Raw genomic sequence first — 18,353 nt, 5'->3', positions numbered from 1 at the left:
AGGCTAGAGGTTGGGCATGGACTGAGAGCAGGATGGCCAACCCTACTTTGGCCTATATTATTATGTTGTCTCCTAGCCCTTAAAACTCTTCTCTCTTTGATCTTCTGGGCCTTTCTGTGGTCTTGTGTTCCCATTCTAAACCCTTTATCAACAGAACTTCCACACTCAGCCTAAGTTGCTCTGACTCCAATTATTTTCCACATTCTGTTTTCTTGCTTTTCCTGCTTCCTCCTTCTTGACATAGTTTAGAGTAGAGACTGTGGAGTCAGATCCATCCAGGTTTGAATTTCAGCTCTACCACTTAAAAGCTGTGTGACCTTGGGTCAATGACTTAACCTCTCTGTGCTGTGGATTTTATGGCATAAAAACAGGAATGGCACTACTTCCCAAGGCTATGGGGAGAATTAGACAAGGTAAACCATACAAAACCCTTAGAACAGGGTCTAGCAGATACCAAATGCACAATATTATTATTACCAGACCAGAGCCTTTCTTTTATCGCTTTTCCCTCCCTGAGACCACCATAAGCCCATCTTTTGGTTCCTTCCAACTCCAAGCTTGACCACCTCCACCACCTCCACCCCTACCTTCCGATGCCTGACTCCTTATTCCTCTTCAAGTCTCACCTTTAAGTTCACTTTAAATGTTAGAGTTGATACTTCTCTATCTCAGCACCCTATCCATATTCTGAAGACGATAGCATATTTTGTAATTATTTACTTGTTTCCTCGATTATTGTCTGTCTCCTCCACAGTAAAAACAGCATGAGAGCAAGGACTGGATCTGGATGCTCACCTCTGGCTCCCCCAGAATTTGCCACAGTTGGAGACTTTCAAAACAGTCTTACAGTGTTACCCACTTATCAATTTCAAAAGGGAACCTGGAGGTCCCCACTTTAACCATGAATCAAACTTACCATCAGTAAGGGACCCTCTGGCCTTCTTATGTGATATATCGAGAAGGGACGTGACATCTGACAAAAATGCCTAACTTGAATCTTATCCCAAGGACCCAATCAGACAAATCCAAACTGGGGGACATTCTACAAACCATCTAGCCTGGAGTATTAAAAAAATATCAATGTCACAAGAGAAAACAAAACTCTGAAGTAGTGTCTTTGATTGAAGGAGCCTGAGAGATATGACTAAAAGAAGTGTCTAATTCTGGATTTGATCCTGGATGAGAAAGGCAGGAAGGGAGGGCAGGAAGGAGGAAAAAAAGGGAAGTAGAAAGAATACAGCTAAAAAGACACTATTGGTATTACTGGGGGAATTTGAATAGAATACGCCTATTACATGATAGTTGTCCATGTTAAATGTTGTATGAGGATTCTCTTGTGATCATGCAGGATAATATCTTGATCTTAAGAGTTACACACCAAACGTTTAGGGAAGAAGTATCATAGTATCTTGCAGCTTACTCTATTGGTTCTACAGAAAAACACGTGTCCCTGCCTGACAGCACAAGCATACGTGGGGAGAGGGATACAATTAGGGATAAATGTTGACAATGGGAAAATGTAGTTAAAGACTACATGAGTTTGCAACTTTTGGGCAGATTTGAAGATTTTTCAAAATAAAAAATTGGAAGAAAATAAAGCATTTGTGGAATAAGTGGACTTTGGAATTTAATTCCCAAACCTGCAAACCTCTCAAATCTCTCGCACACACAGTCTCAAGCTCTTAATGAGCCTTAGGATTTCTTTCTAACAGGTCCCTGCGAACTAGTCTAGCCCAGAGGTTCTTAATACTGAGCTCTTGGATGAGCTAACTGGGTTCCAGGAACCCCCAACACTGTGTGCAAAATTTGTGGGTCAGTGTTTGTGTGTGTGTGTGTGTGTGTGTGTATGTGTGTGTGTGTGTGAGAGAGAGAGAGAGAGAGAGTGTGTGTGTGTGTGTGTGTGTGTGCATTCTTTACTTAGGATCCATCAGCTTCTCAAAGGAGGCCATGACCCAAAAACGGTTCCAAACCACTGGTCTAACTACTAGGTCCAACCCCAGCCAGGGCCCCAATTCCTCACCTTCACCCTCGCCCACCTCTGCCTCCGTCTACCCTCCCTGCACCTTCCTCTCATCCTCACCACCTAACCCACACCCATCTCACGCAACCTGCTCTCACACCTGCTGTGATGCCTAAGGATTCACCCACACATCACTCTGGTACAACAGACTCCTGGATTTGGCTGACACTTCGTTAATTCAGCTCTGAAATCTACAGGCAGTCCTCCCACGGCCAAATGGAGTGTGTTTTTATGGTTTGTTGGTAGGTAGGTTGGTTGGGCACCCCATGAAATTGGAGGAGACCCACTTCCTAGTCTTCCTTCCAGCCCTCCATGAGTGTACTTGGCGTGAATTAAGATGGGCAATTGGAGATGATACCAATACAACCCTCACTGAAGGAGGAAGTCTCAGTTGCCTATGGAGGGGAACAGGCCGATGGCTCTGCAGGAGTGGGTGGCAGGGCAGGGAGGTTCAGTGAACCAGAATCGACTTCCCCTAATTATTCTGTGTGGATGGGTTTGAGGGTGATTATAATTTAGGGTTACATAAGGGGGATAAGAGAGGGCATCGTGAGTCAAATAGCCCAACAATCTTATGCCCACAAAGTCTATCCAAACACCCCCCCCCAAAACAAAACAAAAATTTTAAATTCTCAGAAGAATACTTTCTATCTTCATAAGGCCCACTTCCAAAACATTTGAGAGGTTTCTGGGCTTTTATCCTGTATTGCGGGTTCTAAGAACCTAGCCTAAGAAAATAACGTTGATTATGATCAAAGAATTATTAATACAGGTGACAATTTGTGTGTTCAGTGTCATTGAAATCTGCAAAAACCCTGAGGCTGAAACCCATTGAATTTACACTTTAAATGAGTGAATTATATGGTATGTGAATTGTATCTCAAGGGAGCTGTTTTAAAAAGTCTATGAAAAAATAAAAAAAATAAAAAAGCTGTTTGTTTCCAACAACAACAACAAATTCTATGAGATTGGAGCTATTGTAAGGATCCCCGTTCTGCAGTTGAGGACATTGAGACTCTAATGACATGGATAATTGAGGTGGGGTTGGATTTGAACTCAGGTCTTTCTGACCACCCAGTCCATTTCCTAAATCCCTTTCTGACTCAATACACGCCCCCAAAGACCCAAAGACGTTCATCATAAAAATCATCATCTTTAATCATAAAAATGTAAAACAACTTCAATATCCCTTATTGGGGACAAGTTAGATAAATTGTGTTATGTACCTATAGTGAACTATTAGGCATCATTAAAAATTATGTTTATCAGGAATTTTTGGTGATGAGAAAAATCTTATTATATAAGGTTTTTTAATAAGTGGGTGTTTTTTTTTAAAGTTACGCAAGTAATAGTGGTAAGCAGAATAATGCCACCCTCCCCGCCTTCTTCCCCAAAGATACCTGTTTCCTAATCTCTGTAACCTGTGAATGCGTGAATGTGTTCCTTACATGGAAAGAGAGACTTCAAAGTTGTGATCAAATTAGGGATTCTGAGACGGGGGGATTACTCTGGATTGCCCAGATGGGTTTAATATAACCATAAGGGTCCTTATAAGAGAAAGAGGGAGGCAGGAGAGTCAGAGAAGTAGATGTGATGATGGAAGTAGAGGTCAGACTGATGTCATTGAATGGCTTTCAAGACAGAAGGGGGCCACGAGCCAAGGATGGCGGGCAGCCTCTGGAAGCTGGAAAAGGCAAAAACATGGATCCGCAGCACCTCCAGAAAGAACGGCAGCCCTGCCGACACCTTGATTTCTGTCCAGTGAGACCCACTTCAACATTCTGCCCTCTTGAACTAACTGTAAGATAATAAATTTGTGTCGTTTTATAGCCATTAAGAGGTAATTTGTTACAGCAGCAATGGGAAACTCATATATACAGTGACTAAATCTTTTTTCAAGAAATCCAGAAGTTAGGGAGGTAAAAAGTTAAAGGTGCCCTTCTTTGCTTTCCACATTCCACAGTTTGATGTATATCCTCCCAGACCTTTTTCTGTGCGATAAGAACATACTCTACAACCTATATTCTTTTGTTTTGCTTTGCTTTGCTTAGCTTCAAAGCAGGATACCACAGTGTCTATATACTATATACGTATAGTGTATACATCTACTATGTGTAGTAGGTAAGTTCTCAGGCCTTAACAAATGCCTGGGCAAAGAACTGGAAGGAAATAGATTAAGTGCCTTTGGGTGTTGGAGCCATTTGATTTTACTTTAATAATAACCAAAAGCTACTAATGTTTACAGGCTGTTGACTACCCTGTTGACTAGTCCTTCTCCCAACAATGTGTTGGATAATGGGAGCTTTTCACAGGTGGGAAGAAGTAGAAGACAGGGGAGGAGGGTCTTGAGTTCTCTCTCCATAATCCGAGAAGTCCACGGGGAATGTTGGACTGTCACTCTGGGTGTCTCTGGGGCTCTAGACAGGTCAACCAAATGTGTTCACTAGGGCCCCACTGGCTGTACTCCACGTAGGTGCATTTGCACACAACTTGTTGAGGGCTATCACTTGCTGATTTTCTCTTTTTCCCAATCATCCTTACAGTGAGACCCACTCTGCCCTCCACTCAGAAAGTGCCTGGGAGGGGGCAGGAGGGGGTGTGGCACAGCCTGTCCAGGTTAGAAGTGAAGCGGTAGAAACAGAAATCTTCTGCTGGTGCTACAGTGGGTCCCCCTTTTATTATTCAGCCTCTTCTGACTGGGAAAGGGGGCACATTTTTAGCCCCTGTCCCCCAACACCTTCCTATTTCTAGAAGGTCAGTGAACTCAAACTCTCCTAATACTTTCGAGGAAGGATGGGTAAACTCATTCTAGCTAAAATGTAAATAGTAGCGCTCCAGAGGGGATTTGCATTTCAAGGAGGGTCAGGACTAGGAAATCTTGCAGAATGGATCCTTAATCCTGGAGTCACGTATGGTGAAAGGCAGAGGGGGTATTTCGGAGGGTGAACAGTACTTCCTTGAAGGTCACACCTACTCGGAGTTTTCAGTGGGCTTTTGGAGGGGAGTGGGCTAAACTCTACTTCAGCAGGCACCAGACCCCCTGGCAAGGCCATTGCATTTTGCAAACATTCATCCTTTTCCTGCCAAATCGCTCTTTCAAATTGTCCAGAATCACCATCAACTAACTCCCACGTCCCATCCATCACCAAGTCCAGCTGGCTTTCTCTCCAGATGGCAGCTCACTGCCACCCTCCTGTCTGGATGCTGTAGCCTTTGCCTTGATGTAAGCCCACATCAATTCCTTCCTGGGCTTTCTGCAGGTCTTTTTCTGCAGGGATATCCGGGCTGTCAGACGCATCGCTTGCCAACCCAGGGGTCCTTAACCTGGGTTGGTGGCTAGAACTCAACAGGTTTATAAAATTGGATTAAAAAATTACATCTTTATTCACTAAACTCTAAATAAAAAGTATCATTTCCTTCCATTATAAATGTTAAAAAAGAAAAAAGAAAACAAAGCACAATAGTAGTAGCAGTACCTGTGAATTTGCCACCAGTAGAAATCACAGCTATTTGCTTGTCACTGTACAGTTGGTGTTATTTTAAAGCAGGAAAGTTTGCTCTCTGGAAGGACCAGCTGCTTTGATTGTTGGAGGCAAAAAAATATGGAGGAATCCTCTTCACCTTGGGCTTTTCCCCCAGTATTCCAGTCTCCACTCTTCCTCACCTTAGGGCATCTGTTTAGTAGAAGAGGCTGACATTTGATACCTTTCTATTTCCCCAATAGATATGAGCAGCTATACCCTGAGGATTAAGAAAACACACACACACACACACACACACCAAAGAAAAACAACAACAAAAACCTCAACAGAACTGAAAGATGTTGTACCTGCAAGCTCTACTTTGTGTTTTAGGAAATGCATCATTTCTGGATGTTTGCAGAAGTCTTCCTGTTTGACTGGAAGATGACATGGAAAGCCCAGAGTGATGGGGCCTATGAATGTGGGAGCCTGTCAGCTCTGCTGCCCACAAGAGCGCAGAGCATAATGGAAGTTCCCATGGATGACCTGTCAGCCCTGGAAAGCACAACCCAAGCCTATGAAGCAAACAAATCGAAAGTCCACACTCCTAAAGTGGGACCAATCCCTTTATAGAGCAAGTGGAGGAGGAGACACAGACAACAGTGAGAGAGATGGTTGGGAGAAGATGGCCCTGGTTGTAAGCACGCAAGACATTGGTGGCATTGTGGGAACCATTGTGGAACCAAGCAGGGACTTGCCATAATTTGCATAACAATTGTGTCATTCTTGAAACACACCAAAATCCTTAGACCCAATTCTAATCTTACCATTTGCCCCAATAATGTCCTTTAGAGCAAAGGGATCTCCTCCAGAACCACGTGGCATTTAGTTGTCATATTTCTTTTTTTTTCATTGAGATGTAATTGACATATAACATTATATTAGTTTCAGGTATACAACGTAATGATTCAATATATGTGTATATTGTGAAATGATCACCAGATCACGTCTAGTAAACATCCAGTGATACAAAAAGTTACAGTTGTCATGTTTCTTTAATCCCTTTCAGTTTACAGCTGTTCCTCAGTTTCTTTTCTAAGATTATAGGCCAGTTCTCTTTTGTAGCCTGTTCCTCAGTTTGAGATTATCTGATGTTTCTTCATAATTTGATTCAGATTATGTAGCTTTGGGAGAAATATCACAGAAATAATCCTGTGTTCTTCTCCTTTCATCTTATCATCATCAATTACTTGACCATCAAGGTAGCATCTGCCAGATTTCTCCACCATAATGTTACCTTTTATTTTACCTTTTTAAAGAATATGTATTTTATGGGGTAGTATTTAGAAAATTGTGTAATTATCTGGTCGTGGTCAAACTTTCTATTTATTTATTTACATTGGTATAGACTCATGGATTCCTATTTTAGTCAATGAGTGGCAATCAGTTACTGTCATTAGTTATTTTGATGTTCAAACTGCCCCTTATTTGGCTACGGAGAGCCTCTTCAAGCTGTCTCCTATATCCTTTTGATGTGTTTAGAGCGCTCATCCTTTGAGTGTTTAAATTTTTTTTGACACAAAAGATATTTTAGGCTCATCTTGAGTTACTTTTCCTGCCCCAGGCCTGGAATCAACCATTTCTCTAAGGGGTTCTGATTCCTTCCAGTGGAGGGTAGTATTTAGAATCTGGGCATGAGGCTTGTTCACTGTTATTGGACTATTGCTGCTCCCAGGCCTTCTCAAGTGGACTGAGCTAGAGAACATTTGTACGTACACACAGACACACACACACACACACACACACACACACACACACACTTCCATCTGTATCTGTTTCTATATATATCTGTGATACTGAAAACCATGAGTTCACACCATATCCCCAATTCAAACCTAACACCATAGAATCAATCCTAGTTTTCTCCCTTTCTATATTTGTAACCCCCTTTTCTGACAGTGAGCAATCTGGCACATGCAGGGTTCTTTTAGCTGGAGGAGGGAGTGTTAAGAAAGAGCACTGTGAGGAGGTTACATGGAAGCTGACACTTGAAGGAAGAGAGGGTGTCAGCCATGCAGACTCTGGGAGAAGAGTGTGCTGGGCACAACGCTGCGTTCAGCGCGGTGGCCCTGAGCAGAAGCACGCTGCATGTCTGGGAAATAGCAGGAGCACGGTGCCAGAGCCAGTAGGCAGATGATGTCAGCCAGGTAAGATGGAGACAGTTCAGGTAACAGCTTGTAGACCATTGTAAGGACTTTGGTTTTCTTAGTGACAAAGATAGAAAGCCATGGGAGCATTTCAAATACAAGAGAGACATTGCTTTATAAAGGATTGCTCCAACTGCAAATACGGAAACCAGGAGAGCAGTGGAGAGACCTGCAGTAAACCAGTGAGAGGAGGGGGGCTGGGAAAGTGGTGAGAAATGGTCAGACTAGGGAGTCATTTTTTTTGGGGGGGTGGGATCAATAGGAACTGTGACAAATTAGATGTGGTATACGGAGTGTTAGAGATGGGTGGTGGCACATGGTGCTAGATCAGTGTTTGTTAAATAAATAAAATAGATTGTATGCGAAGCATTTGTGTGACATGTAATAAACTGCTCATGATCACGGTTTATCAATTGCTGAATGAAGGTGTAAACTTTCCCAGCAGGCTCCTTTTCCCCATCTATTCAATTCTGGCCCTTCCTGGCATCCTGGAACAATACTCCTTGAGCAGAGCTACCCCTTTTCAACCAGAGCTCCCTCCCACCCCTCCCCCTTCCTTCCCTATGAGTCAAAACTCCCACTTCCGCTGAGTCCTGTCTCTGAAGGGTGTGGATTGGCATCTGATAAGCTAATTGACAATAAGGTAATGACTTCTTGCAAGATGCTTACCCCTCCCAGAGGTAGTCACATTTTTTAAAAGGTGGCAACTTATTTACCTACCTCTGGGAATGTGTTGGAATCTCTGACAGTGTGGCAGGGTGGTGGGGGAGGTCATTTTATTCTGGGCAGCTCTCAAATGACACCGTATAGATGTCAGGCACCTCTTCAAAGGAGCCCAGTTCTGCCCAGGCTGCATTCCTCCTCTCCTCTGCCTCACACAACATTCCCAGACATTTATTGCCTCTATCTACCACAAGAACACAATCGGTGTTTAGCCAGAAGATCACAGCCCTGCCCCTTGAGGAGCCCCCATCTGTGGGATGGCTCAGCAGGGCAGTCTTCACTCATCCATCTGATAACCCACTAATAGAGACTTATGACCTTGAAGCCACCATGCTCAGCACCTGTGCTGTATGCAGAATTGGTTTCTGTGCAAGACAGACCGAAGAAGCAAGGCCTCTAAAAGCACAATGAATATGACTTCACACCCCCTAGGATGGTTATAATCAAGAAGACAGATAATAACAATTGTTGACAAGGAGATGCAGAAATTGAAATCTTCCTACACTGCTGGTGGGAATGTAAAATGGTGCAGCCCTGTGGGAAAACAGCTTGGCATCTTTTGAAAAGGTTAACTATAAAGTTACCATGTGATCCAGAAATTCCGCTCCTAGGTATATACCCCAGAGAGATGAAAACATACATCCACATAAAAAACTTGTAACTAATGTTTATAGCAACACTTTTTATAATAGCCCAAAAGTGGAAACAACCCATATGTGCATCAGCTGATTAAAATGTAGTATATCTAGCCAATGGGCTATTGTTTAGCAATAAAGAGGAATGAAGCACTGATCTATGCTACAACGTGGGTGGGTCTTGAAAATGTTACGCGAAATGAAAGAAACCAGACACAAAAGACCCACATGTTATATGATTCTATTCATAGAAAATGTCCAGGAAAGACAAACACATAGAGACAGAATGTAGATTATGATTGCCAGGGATTGGGAGGAAATGGGGAGTGACTGTTAATGGGTGTAGGATTTTTTTGGGGGGTGACGACAATGTTCTAAAACTGATTGCTCAACTCTGAACATAAACCACAGAATTGCATGCTTTAACTGGGTGTATAATATGTGAGTTATATCTCAATAAATCACTTATATATTTTTAAAAAATGAGAGGAAGGAAGAAGAAAAGAAAAAGAGGAAGGAAGGAAGGAAGGAAGGAAGGAAGGAAGGAAGGAAAGAAGGAAGGAAGGAAGGAAAGAAGGAACAGGGTCATATGGAAGAGGAAACTGGGCCAGGTACAGTGACTAATTGGAAATACCCAGGTCCCTGGGCACTGATCTCACCTTCCTAGAATGTGGGGAGACCGGAGGAAGATGAGAGGTGCCAAGGGGACCACACTATGGCCACCTCCCCTTAGGGAAATATTGCACAGAATTTACTTGGGGAACCAGGGAAAAGAATTGGGATATTAAGAAAAATGATCACAAACTTGGAAATCAGCAAAAGGAGGACTCGGTGTCCCTTCCGCGAATGCTGGAGCGTTGTCTAATGGACCACGCTTGCATTATTTCATTATCTAGAGAATATACCTTTGTTGGACTTGAATTTTCCTGTTGATCAGGGCCCAGAGTCTGTAAAGTTGTGTGCTAATATATATAATTTTGTTCGGTAGAGATGCAAATGATTCTTGCCTGATAGCAAAGATACCCCCAAAGCTTACAGTTTTATTGCCCTGTAAGATATTAATCAGTTTTGTCTCTAACCTAGCAAACTGATGTTAGTATGACTTTCCTGATGGACAAAATAACACCTTTTCCTCAAATTCTCCTTTGTACCTTCTTTTCCCATCCTGCTCTTTCATTTATTAGCGAGTTAAATACAGAGGACGCCAAAAGACGTACACACATTTTAGGAAAGGAAAAAAACTGTATTAAAATTGTACTACTCAATATATACCGGTAACAAAAGATGAATACAAGTCATGTGTACACATTTTTTTTGGCATCCCCAGCGTATCTTGAGGGCATGTTCCTTTGCATGAGAGTCATGGTTTTAATGTCCTTTATGCTTTGACAGGGAACAGAGGTAGGTCACTTGCTGTACAGTAGTCTCCCCTCACCCACAGTTTCACTTTCTGTGGCTTCAGTTACCTATGGTTAACCGTGGTCTGAAAATATTAAAGGGAAAATTGCAGAAATAAACAGTTCATAAGTTTTAAATTTTGTGCCATCCTGCTCTGTCCTGCCTGGGATGTGACTCACCAGTTTGTCTACCCAGTACCCACCCATTAGTCACTTAGTAGCCGTCTCAGTTATCAGATCCACTGTCCTGGTATCACAGTGCTTGTGTCCAAGTATATAGTAGCCTAAAGTTACGTCACAATGCCTGTGTCATTCACCTCACTTCATTTCATCATGTAGGCATTGTGTCATATTACATCATCACAAGAAGTAGGGTGAGTACAGTACAATAAAATATTTTGAGAGACCACATTCACATAACTTCCATTACAGTATATTGTTATAATTCTTCTATTTTATTATTAGTTATGGTTGTTAATCTCTTACTATGCCTAATTTATCAATTAAACTTTATCATAGATATGCACGTATAGGATAAAACATGGTGTATATATAGGGTTCGGTACCCTCTGTGGTTTCAGCATCCACTGGGGGTGTTGGAACGTCTCCCATGCAGATAAGTGGGACAACTGTATTTCAAAAATGCTATTGACAAGTAATCACCATAATCAGTATAGACAATCAGACCTGGAGCTGTAAGGTGGAGCCTTCTGGATGCACAAATAAGGAGTGATTGCAAAGCACTCTGGTGCTTAAAGAAAGGAGAGATATTACAATGTTACCATATGAAAAAGAAGGGTTTTGCTTAACATTTTATACACATATACACACACTGTGGGTATATATACATACATACTTACATCCTACACAGAGGAAGAGAGAGAGAAAAGACTGGAAGGCTATAAGAATAATCATGAAAATTATGGTAACAGTGATTATCTGGAGGGGGCCTAAAGGGAAATTTTTAATTTTCTTCCTTGTACTTTTCAGTATTTTCCAATTTTCAACAATTTTTTTTTAAGAGTGTCTTTTTGGGGTTTTCCCAGAAGAAGACTCTGAGACAATGATTCCAGTGCAAGCGATTGTTGGTCGTTAATCCCAGACAATACTGGTTGAGGAGTTGGGAAGTGACACAGGGAAGGGAAAGAAGCTAATAAAAGGAGTGTCATTCTAGCCAGTTATTATTGGGGGCACCTGAAGCTTGATCTTGCTGGGGAGCCCTGGGGGACGGTAAAGAACAGCCTTGTGGGGATCCCGACCAGTACACAAGGAACCACCAGCTGCTTCCAAGGGAAATGCCCTTCGTTACTTCCAATTTCCCCTGCACTCAGGCTGTGGTGTCCCTTGGAAGAAAACAGTCCTTGGGCAGAGGTCACAGATATTTGCAGTAAACAGCCTTGGGCAGCAGGCAGGGGTGTGAATGCCAAGGGCTAATGCCAACAGTGTTTGCTACAAGAAACAACCAGAACACAAAAAAGAGTCTTGTAAATAAAAAGAAATGTGAGAGCAAAAATAAAACATTCAAAGAAGGGTGAGAAGGAAAAAGTTGAAGCTGGTCTGACTTCATTGATCTGGGGTGCCGGCTGGGCTTCAGGAGTTTTTAAAGCTGCCTGGGTGATTTTAAAGCTCCCTGGGTGCAGTTAAAGGTGAGAACCACTGCTTTGCAGGAAAAAAAAATCCTTCCAGGTCACAATCATGTAAACAGAGAAAACTGATTTAACCAGAAAATCATCATGTAACTACATGAGAAGAATGGAGAGAGGGGAGGCAGGTGGGTGGGGGTGAGTATAAAAGTGAGTATAAGTGAGTATAAAACATTAAATCCGCATATATCACCATAGAAAACAGTAAATCAGGTCTCAGGTTGATAAATCAAGAAATCGCATATAAGCATTATATTCAGAAATATGGAGGTAAACGCCAGAAGAAACTGCTGAAGAGTGGTAAGTCATTTTCTCAGAGGAACAGGTCTCAGGGGTCTGTGTGTGTGTGTGTGTGTATATGTGTGTCTGTATGCATTACTGATTTTTGCTATATACTTTGTAATATTATTTGAATTTTTAAATACCATGAACATGCATGAATTTGATCAAAATTAAAAAAAAATAATTTTTATAAAGGGACAAACAGAACAATTGGGAGCAACCTAGGTATCTTCTTAACAGGAAAAACCTAAATACATTGTGATATATTCATTTAATAGAATATCATGCTACGCTTAGAATGAGGTGGTTGTATATGTCTTAACATGGACAGACATTTAAGACTCAGTATGACTGCCACTGGCAAGTAATAGGTATGCTATGCCAGCATTTATATAAAACACATGCACACAAAACAGAGCTACATATTTCCCTTGGAAATAGAAATATATACAAATAAAAACACATAGAGAAAGGTGGACTCAGATGGGAGGAGGGGGCAAAAGTCAAGGCAGATTTTGTTTCGTTTCATTTTTCTTCCCCAAAAATGTAAAATTTTGTATTACTTGTAATCTAAATTAAAATTTTAAATTGAATATGCATCAAGAGAATGACAAGACAAGCCAGAGATGGGGAGAAAATATTTGCAAAAGAAGCATCTGATAAAGCACTGCTATCCAAAATATACAAAGAATGCTTAAAATGCATAAAACAATAAGATAACAACCTAATTAAAAATGGGTCAAAGACCTTAACAGACATCTCACCCAAGAAGATATACAGATGGCAAATAAGCATATGAAAAGACCCTCTACACCATGTCACCAGGAAAATGCAAATTAAAACAACAATGAGATTCCACCGGGCACCTGTTAGAATGGTTAAAATGCTGAATGCTGGCAACACCAAATGCTGACCCGGATGTGGAGCAACAGGAAACTATCATTTCAGGCATGAATGCAAAATGGTACAGCCACTTGGGAAGACAGTTTGGAGGTTTCTTATAAAACTAAGCATACTCTGGATTTTCCAAAAAAATCCAGCAATTTACCCAAAGGAGATGAAAACTTACGTCCACACCAAAATCTGCAGGTGGATGTTTCTAGCAGCTTTATCCATAATTGCCAAAACTCAGAAGTAACCAAGATATCCTTCGTAGGTGAGGAGATAAATAAACTCTGATATTTCCAGACAACGGAACATTAGTCAGCACGAAAAAGAAATGAGCTATCGAGCCATGAAAAGACATGGAAGGAACTTAAATGCATGTTATTATACTAAGTGAAAGAAGCCACTATGAACAGGCTGTATGATTGCAACTAGATGACATTCAGGAAAAGGCAAAATTATGGAGACAGTAAAAGGATCAGTGGTTGCCAGGGGTTGGAGGTGGAGACAGGGTCGAACAGGCAGTGAAAATAGTCTGTATGATACCATAATGGTGGATACTTGTCATTATATATTTTGTCTAAACCCATAGAATGAACCTACAACACCAAGAGTGAACCTTCATGTAAACTATGGACTTTGGGAGATAATGATGTGTCGCATAGGTTCATCAATTGCAAAAAATGTACCATTCTGGTGGGAATGTTGAAAATGGGTGAGGCAACGCGTGTGTGGGGGCAGGGAGTATAAGGGAAATCTCTGTACTTTCCCTTCAATTTTGCTGTGAACCTAAAACCGCTCTGAAAAAACAGTCCTAAGAAAGAAAATTAAATATGTATTCTACAGACTCGGGAATGTTCCAAAATGAGATGTTAATAATGGTTTCTCTGGGGTGTGGATTGAGATGGAGGGCAGGGAGAGAGGCAAAACTCTCTTTTTCCTCTACATCATTCAGTAATAATTGTTTTACAAAGACTGTAATAGTGTGAAAGACTTTTGAATAGAATGTGGTTCTGGGGTTCCTGGTGGTTCTGGCTGGCATGTGTCTCCTGCTTGACACTGGAGGAGGGTAAAGTTCCGGCTTTGCAAGGGCAGGGCCCAGCTCCAGGGAGATCTGGTAGAACCAGCTGTGACATCAGAAGGGCATGTTGACAGAGTGACTCACTTTTCAGGAGGGGTAGAGAGAGCTCCAGCCTCTCCTTCCAGGTGAGCTGCCAGTGGGGCTGGAGCCTACAGAGCGCCTTGTTTCAGCAATCCTAAAGGAGGAGTCCTTTCCAAATCAATAGACACAAGGGACTATTTCAACTCAGGCCTTTGCACAAAGCTCTCTTGGAGCCAGTACAGGAGAGGGAGGTTGCGGGGGGGGGGGGGGGGTGGGCTCTGGGGACCCTTGGGCCTAGCGGTGGGGTGCAGTTGGGGACAGTGAAAGGTCTTCATCATCTCTTGAAGCTTCATTAATGACCTTTTATTTTACAAGAGTTTTTAAATATAGCCATCTCACCCTCAGGACACCTGGAAGGTAGATGGAACTGGTGTAAATATCCCCATTTTTCAGATGAAGAGACTGAGGCCTGCAAAGATCAGACAATTTCTCTGAGGGACAAGTTAGTAGCTGAGTGTAGTGTCTTCTCAGCCTGGCCCACAGTCTCTCTTTGCTTTTTGATCTGCCACAGGGTCCCTCCTTGAGAAGGAAACTGAAGGACATCTCTGTCCCTCAGACAAGTGTCTTCCTCCTTGGATTCAGGCTGGCAGGACCAGAGGGACCCTGACTCAGGCACTGGTCTCAGAGCCGGTCATTGCTCGTGATGGAGCCCTTGCACTTGGCTGGGCCCAGAGCTGAGCGCTTTATACCCATCACCTGCCGGTTTCATGCCACGCCTTTAGTATAGGTGATGTTACCATTGGACGGCTGGCCACGTGTACAAGTTTTATAACTCTGTTTTTATGTTTGGTTCTTTTTGTTTTTTAACACGTAGGAGTGAAACAACAACAACTACAACAATAACAACCGTTGGTCTTTCTCGATTCCTGTTTGGCTCTGTTCCTTCAACACATACTTATTGAACACTTGGTCTGTGCTGGTCTCTGCTAGGCACGGACAGAACAGATGGTATTCGTGGCTGAGAGAGAGAGAGAGGAAGAGAGAGAGTGAGAGGGAGAGGGAGAGGGAGAGGAAGAGAGAGAGAGAGGAATGGGGGAGGCAGAGGGGGGAGAGGGAGGGAGGGAGGGAAGAAGGGAGAGAGAGAGAGGAAGGGAGGGAGACAGAGAAGGGGGGAGAGGGAGGGAAGGAGAGAGAGAGAACAAATGCAGTTAAAACATTAACATTTGGGGACTTTGGAAAATCTGGGTAAAGGATGTATGGCAGTTCTTTATCATATTTTACAACTGAAATTATCTCAAAATAAAAAGTTAAAAGTACTGCAGTATTAAAAAAATATCTCATATATATTAGGATTATTAATTTGATCCCAAAAGAGTAATTTATGATCTGAGGCTAGTGTCTGAACACAGGCAAGTTCATCACATGTATTATTTTATTAGATAAAATAAGTTAATTGTTGGTTTGTTAAATCTGTTTTTAGGCCATTACTAATCATAAATAAATAAGCACATGATTGAAAAAAATTGAAGTGTAAATACATGCAGTATAGAAAACTTTTGCATTATATATTATATATGATATATATATACACATACACACACATATGTTTAGATTTTGCAAGCTCTACTACATCGATACTCACGCATTACTCAATCTTGTCAGGAACATGGCCAAGTGGGCATCATTTTCTTCATTTTACAGAAAAGGAAACTGAGGAAGGTCACACCCTAGCAAGGGGCAGAATTGAGATTCAAGCAATTGTTTTTAAGCTCTCTGCTACACTATTGATGCTTTTGTCATCAACAAACATCAATTGAGCACCAGTTCCTTTAGCTCTTTATGCCTCAGTTTTCTCATCTGTAAAATGGGATCATAATAACACAAGTTTACTGAATTAAGACATGTCCAGTGCTCAGAAGAGTGCCTGAACATAGTAAATGCTGTGTGGGAGTTATTATTATTACTGCCTAGTGTGCCTGGTCCTGGGAACAACATGAGATCTAAGGCGCTATTCTCCATTCCTGGGGCTACTCCCTGCACAGGTAAACAGCCACTGCAGGCAACTCATGCTGAGGACCAGCCTGCGGATCTCTGGTCCACAGAAACAGAAGAGGGATGCCTAGAAGGGAGGGGCCTCATCCGGCAGGGCACCAAAATGGGACTCCCAACATTGCTCCTCGGACTGGAAGGAGCTACCACCTCTATTTGGTCCCCCAGGCAACTTAGAACAAGTCCAACTGCCCTCCCTGCAGCATGTCTCATCTGCCACCATCAGGGCAATGATTTTGGTCAAGGAGACTTGTCCTTTCCCCTGGAGATCTCCCTAATGGTCCTGGAGGTCCCCTGGCAGGATCAGTCAGGGTCCAACCAGGAAAAGAGAAACCAATCTAGGCATCTAAAGAGGGTACGATTGCAGGGGGTTGGATACACATACGGTGGAGGAGTGGGGAAGCCAAAGAGCCACCAAGAGTAGGAAGCCTCTCTCAGCTGAAAGGGCAAAGGAGCAGGTCACCTCACTGGAGGCCAGGGGCCAGGGTCACTTGCAGAAGCTGGAAAAATGACAGGCCTGTCCTCTGGGAGCTGGAGCCATGGAAGAGATGCAGCCACAACCAGAGGTGTTGCCCAAGGCAGAGAGAGGGGAAACAGCCCCCAGGTTTCTTCCTTTCTCCTGCCCACTGGGCTGCAGCCAGTGCCCTCCAGCTGATCCAGGAGCCTGAGAAATGCAGCCTGAGGGGCTCATTACCACCTTCTTCCTCTCCCCCCAACCACCCCACACAGGGACGGGGAAGGAATAGGTATCTCAGGGCCCACAGGGCCAGGACGAGCTCCTGGACTTTCCACCTGGGCATTCCAATAGCTCTTCCAGGGCTTGCCACAGATTTGGGCTCCATAAATGTGCGTGAATAAATGATTGACTGTTGAGAAAGGAGGGCACATTGCCCACGTCACTGATTGTTTTAAAAAGTGAAAGACTGGTATAAAAACTCTTTGGCAGTACCTACTAAAGTTGAATATACTATGACCTAGCAATTTCACCCTTAAGTGTATAAACAGCACGTTCACTGGAAAACATTTACTAGAATGTTCTTAGCAGTACTCATTACAATAGCCTCATACTGGAAACTCCTCAAAAGCTCATCAACAGTGTAACGAATAAACACAATGAATTACAGTCAGCGCTCTTTATCCATGGGTTCTGCATCTGTGGATTCATCCAACCACAGACCAAAAATATTTGAAAAGAAAAAAAGTTACGTTGTTGTTGATGTGTACTATGCAATTAGGCCTATGATGCTTGCGTCTGCACTGAACACATACAAACTTTTTTTCCTTGACATTATCCCCTAAACAATACAGTGTAACAACTGTTGACATAGCCTTTACATTGTATTAGGTATTATATATAATCTAGAGATGATTTAAAGTATATGGGAGGATGTGCGTAGGTTCTATGCAAATACTATGTCATTTTATATGAGGTACTTAAGCATCCAAGGATTTGGGTATCCTTGGGGCATCCTGGAACCAGCCCCCCCCCCCACCGCGGATACCGAGGGACGGTATACTGTGCAGCTATACTATACTACACAGCCACAAGAACGGACGATCTGTAACTGCTGCCTCAATGTGGACGACTCCTCAACGTAATGGTGAGTGAAGGAAGCCAGAGGCAAAGGGACCTGTGCTGATGATTCCCTTTGTATAAACAGAAAAACAGGTAACACTGACGTCTGCGTCAGAAATCAGGGCAGTGGTTACCTGTGGAGGTGGTGGGACAGTAAAGGAGTCTTTGGTGGGGGAGCTTCTGGAGTGCTGGTTATATTCTGTTTCTTCAACCACGTGCTGTTTACACAAGTGTGCTCACTTTTTAAATTTTGTTAAGCTATATACATTCATACCAATGTGATTGGTGCACATTTTCTTGTACGTTATTCTTGAATAAAACATTTACTTTAAAAAAAAAAAATGAATACCCTAATGGGGGACCCGTTTTCTTT

The sequence above is a fragment of the Rhinolophus sinicus genome, linkage group LG11, assembly GCF_036562045.2.
Source record: "Rhinolophus sinicus isolate RSC01 linkage group LG11, ASM3656204v1, whole genome shotgun sequence".
Classification (NCBI taxonomy): Eukaryota; Metazoa; Chordata; class Mammalia; order Chiroptera; family Rhinolophidae; genus Rhinolophus; species Rhinolophus sinicus.
Note: the sequence above shows the minus strand (reverse complement) of the source record.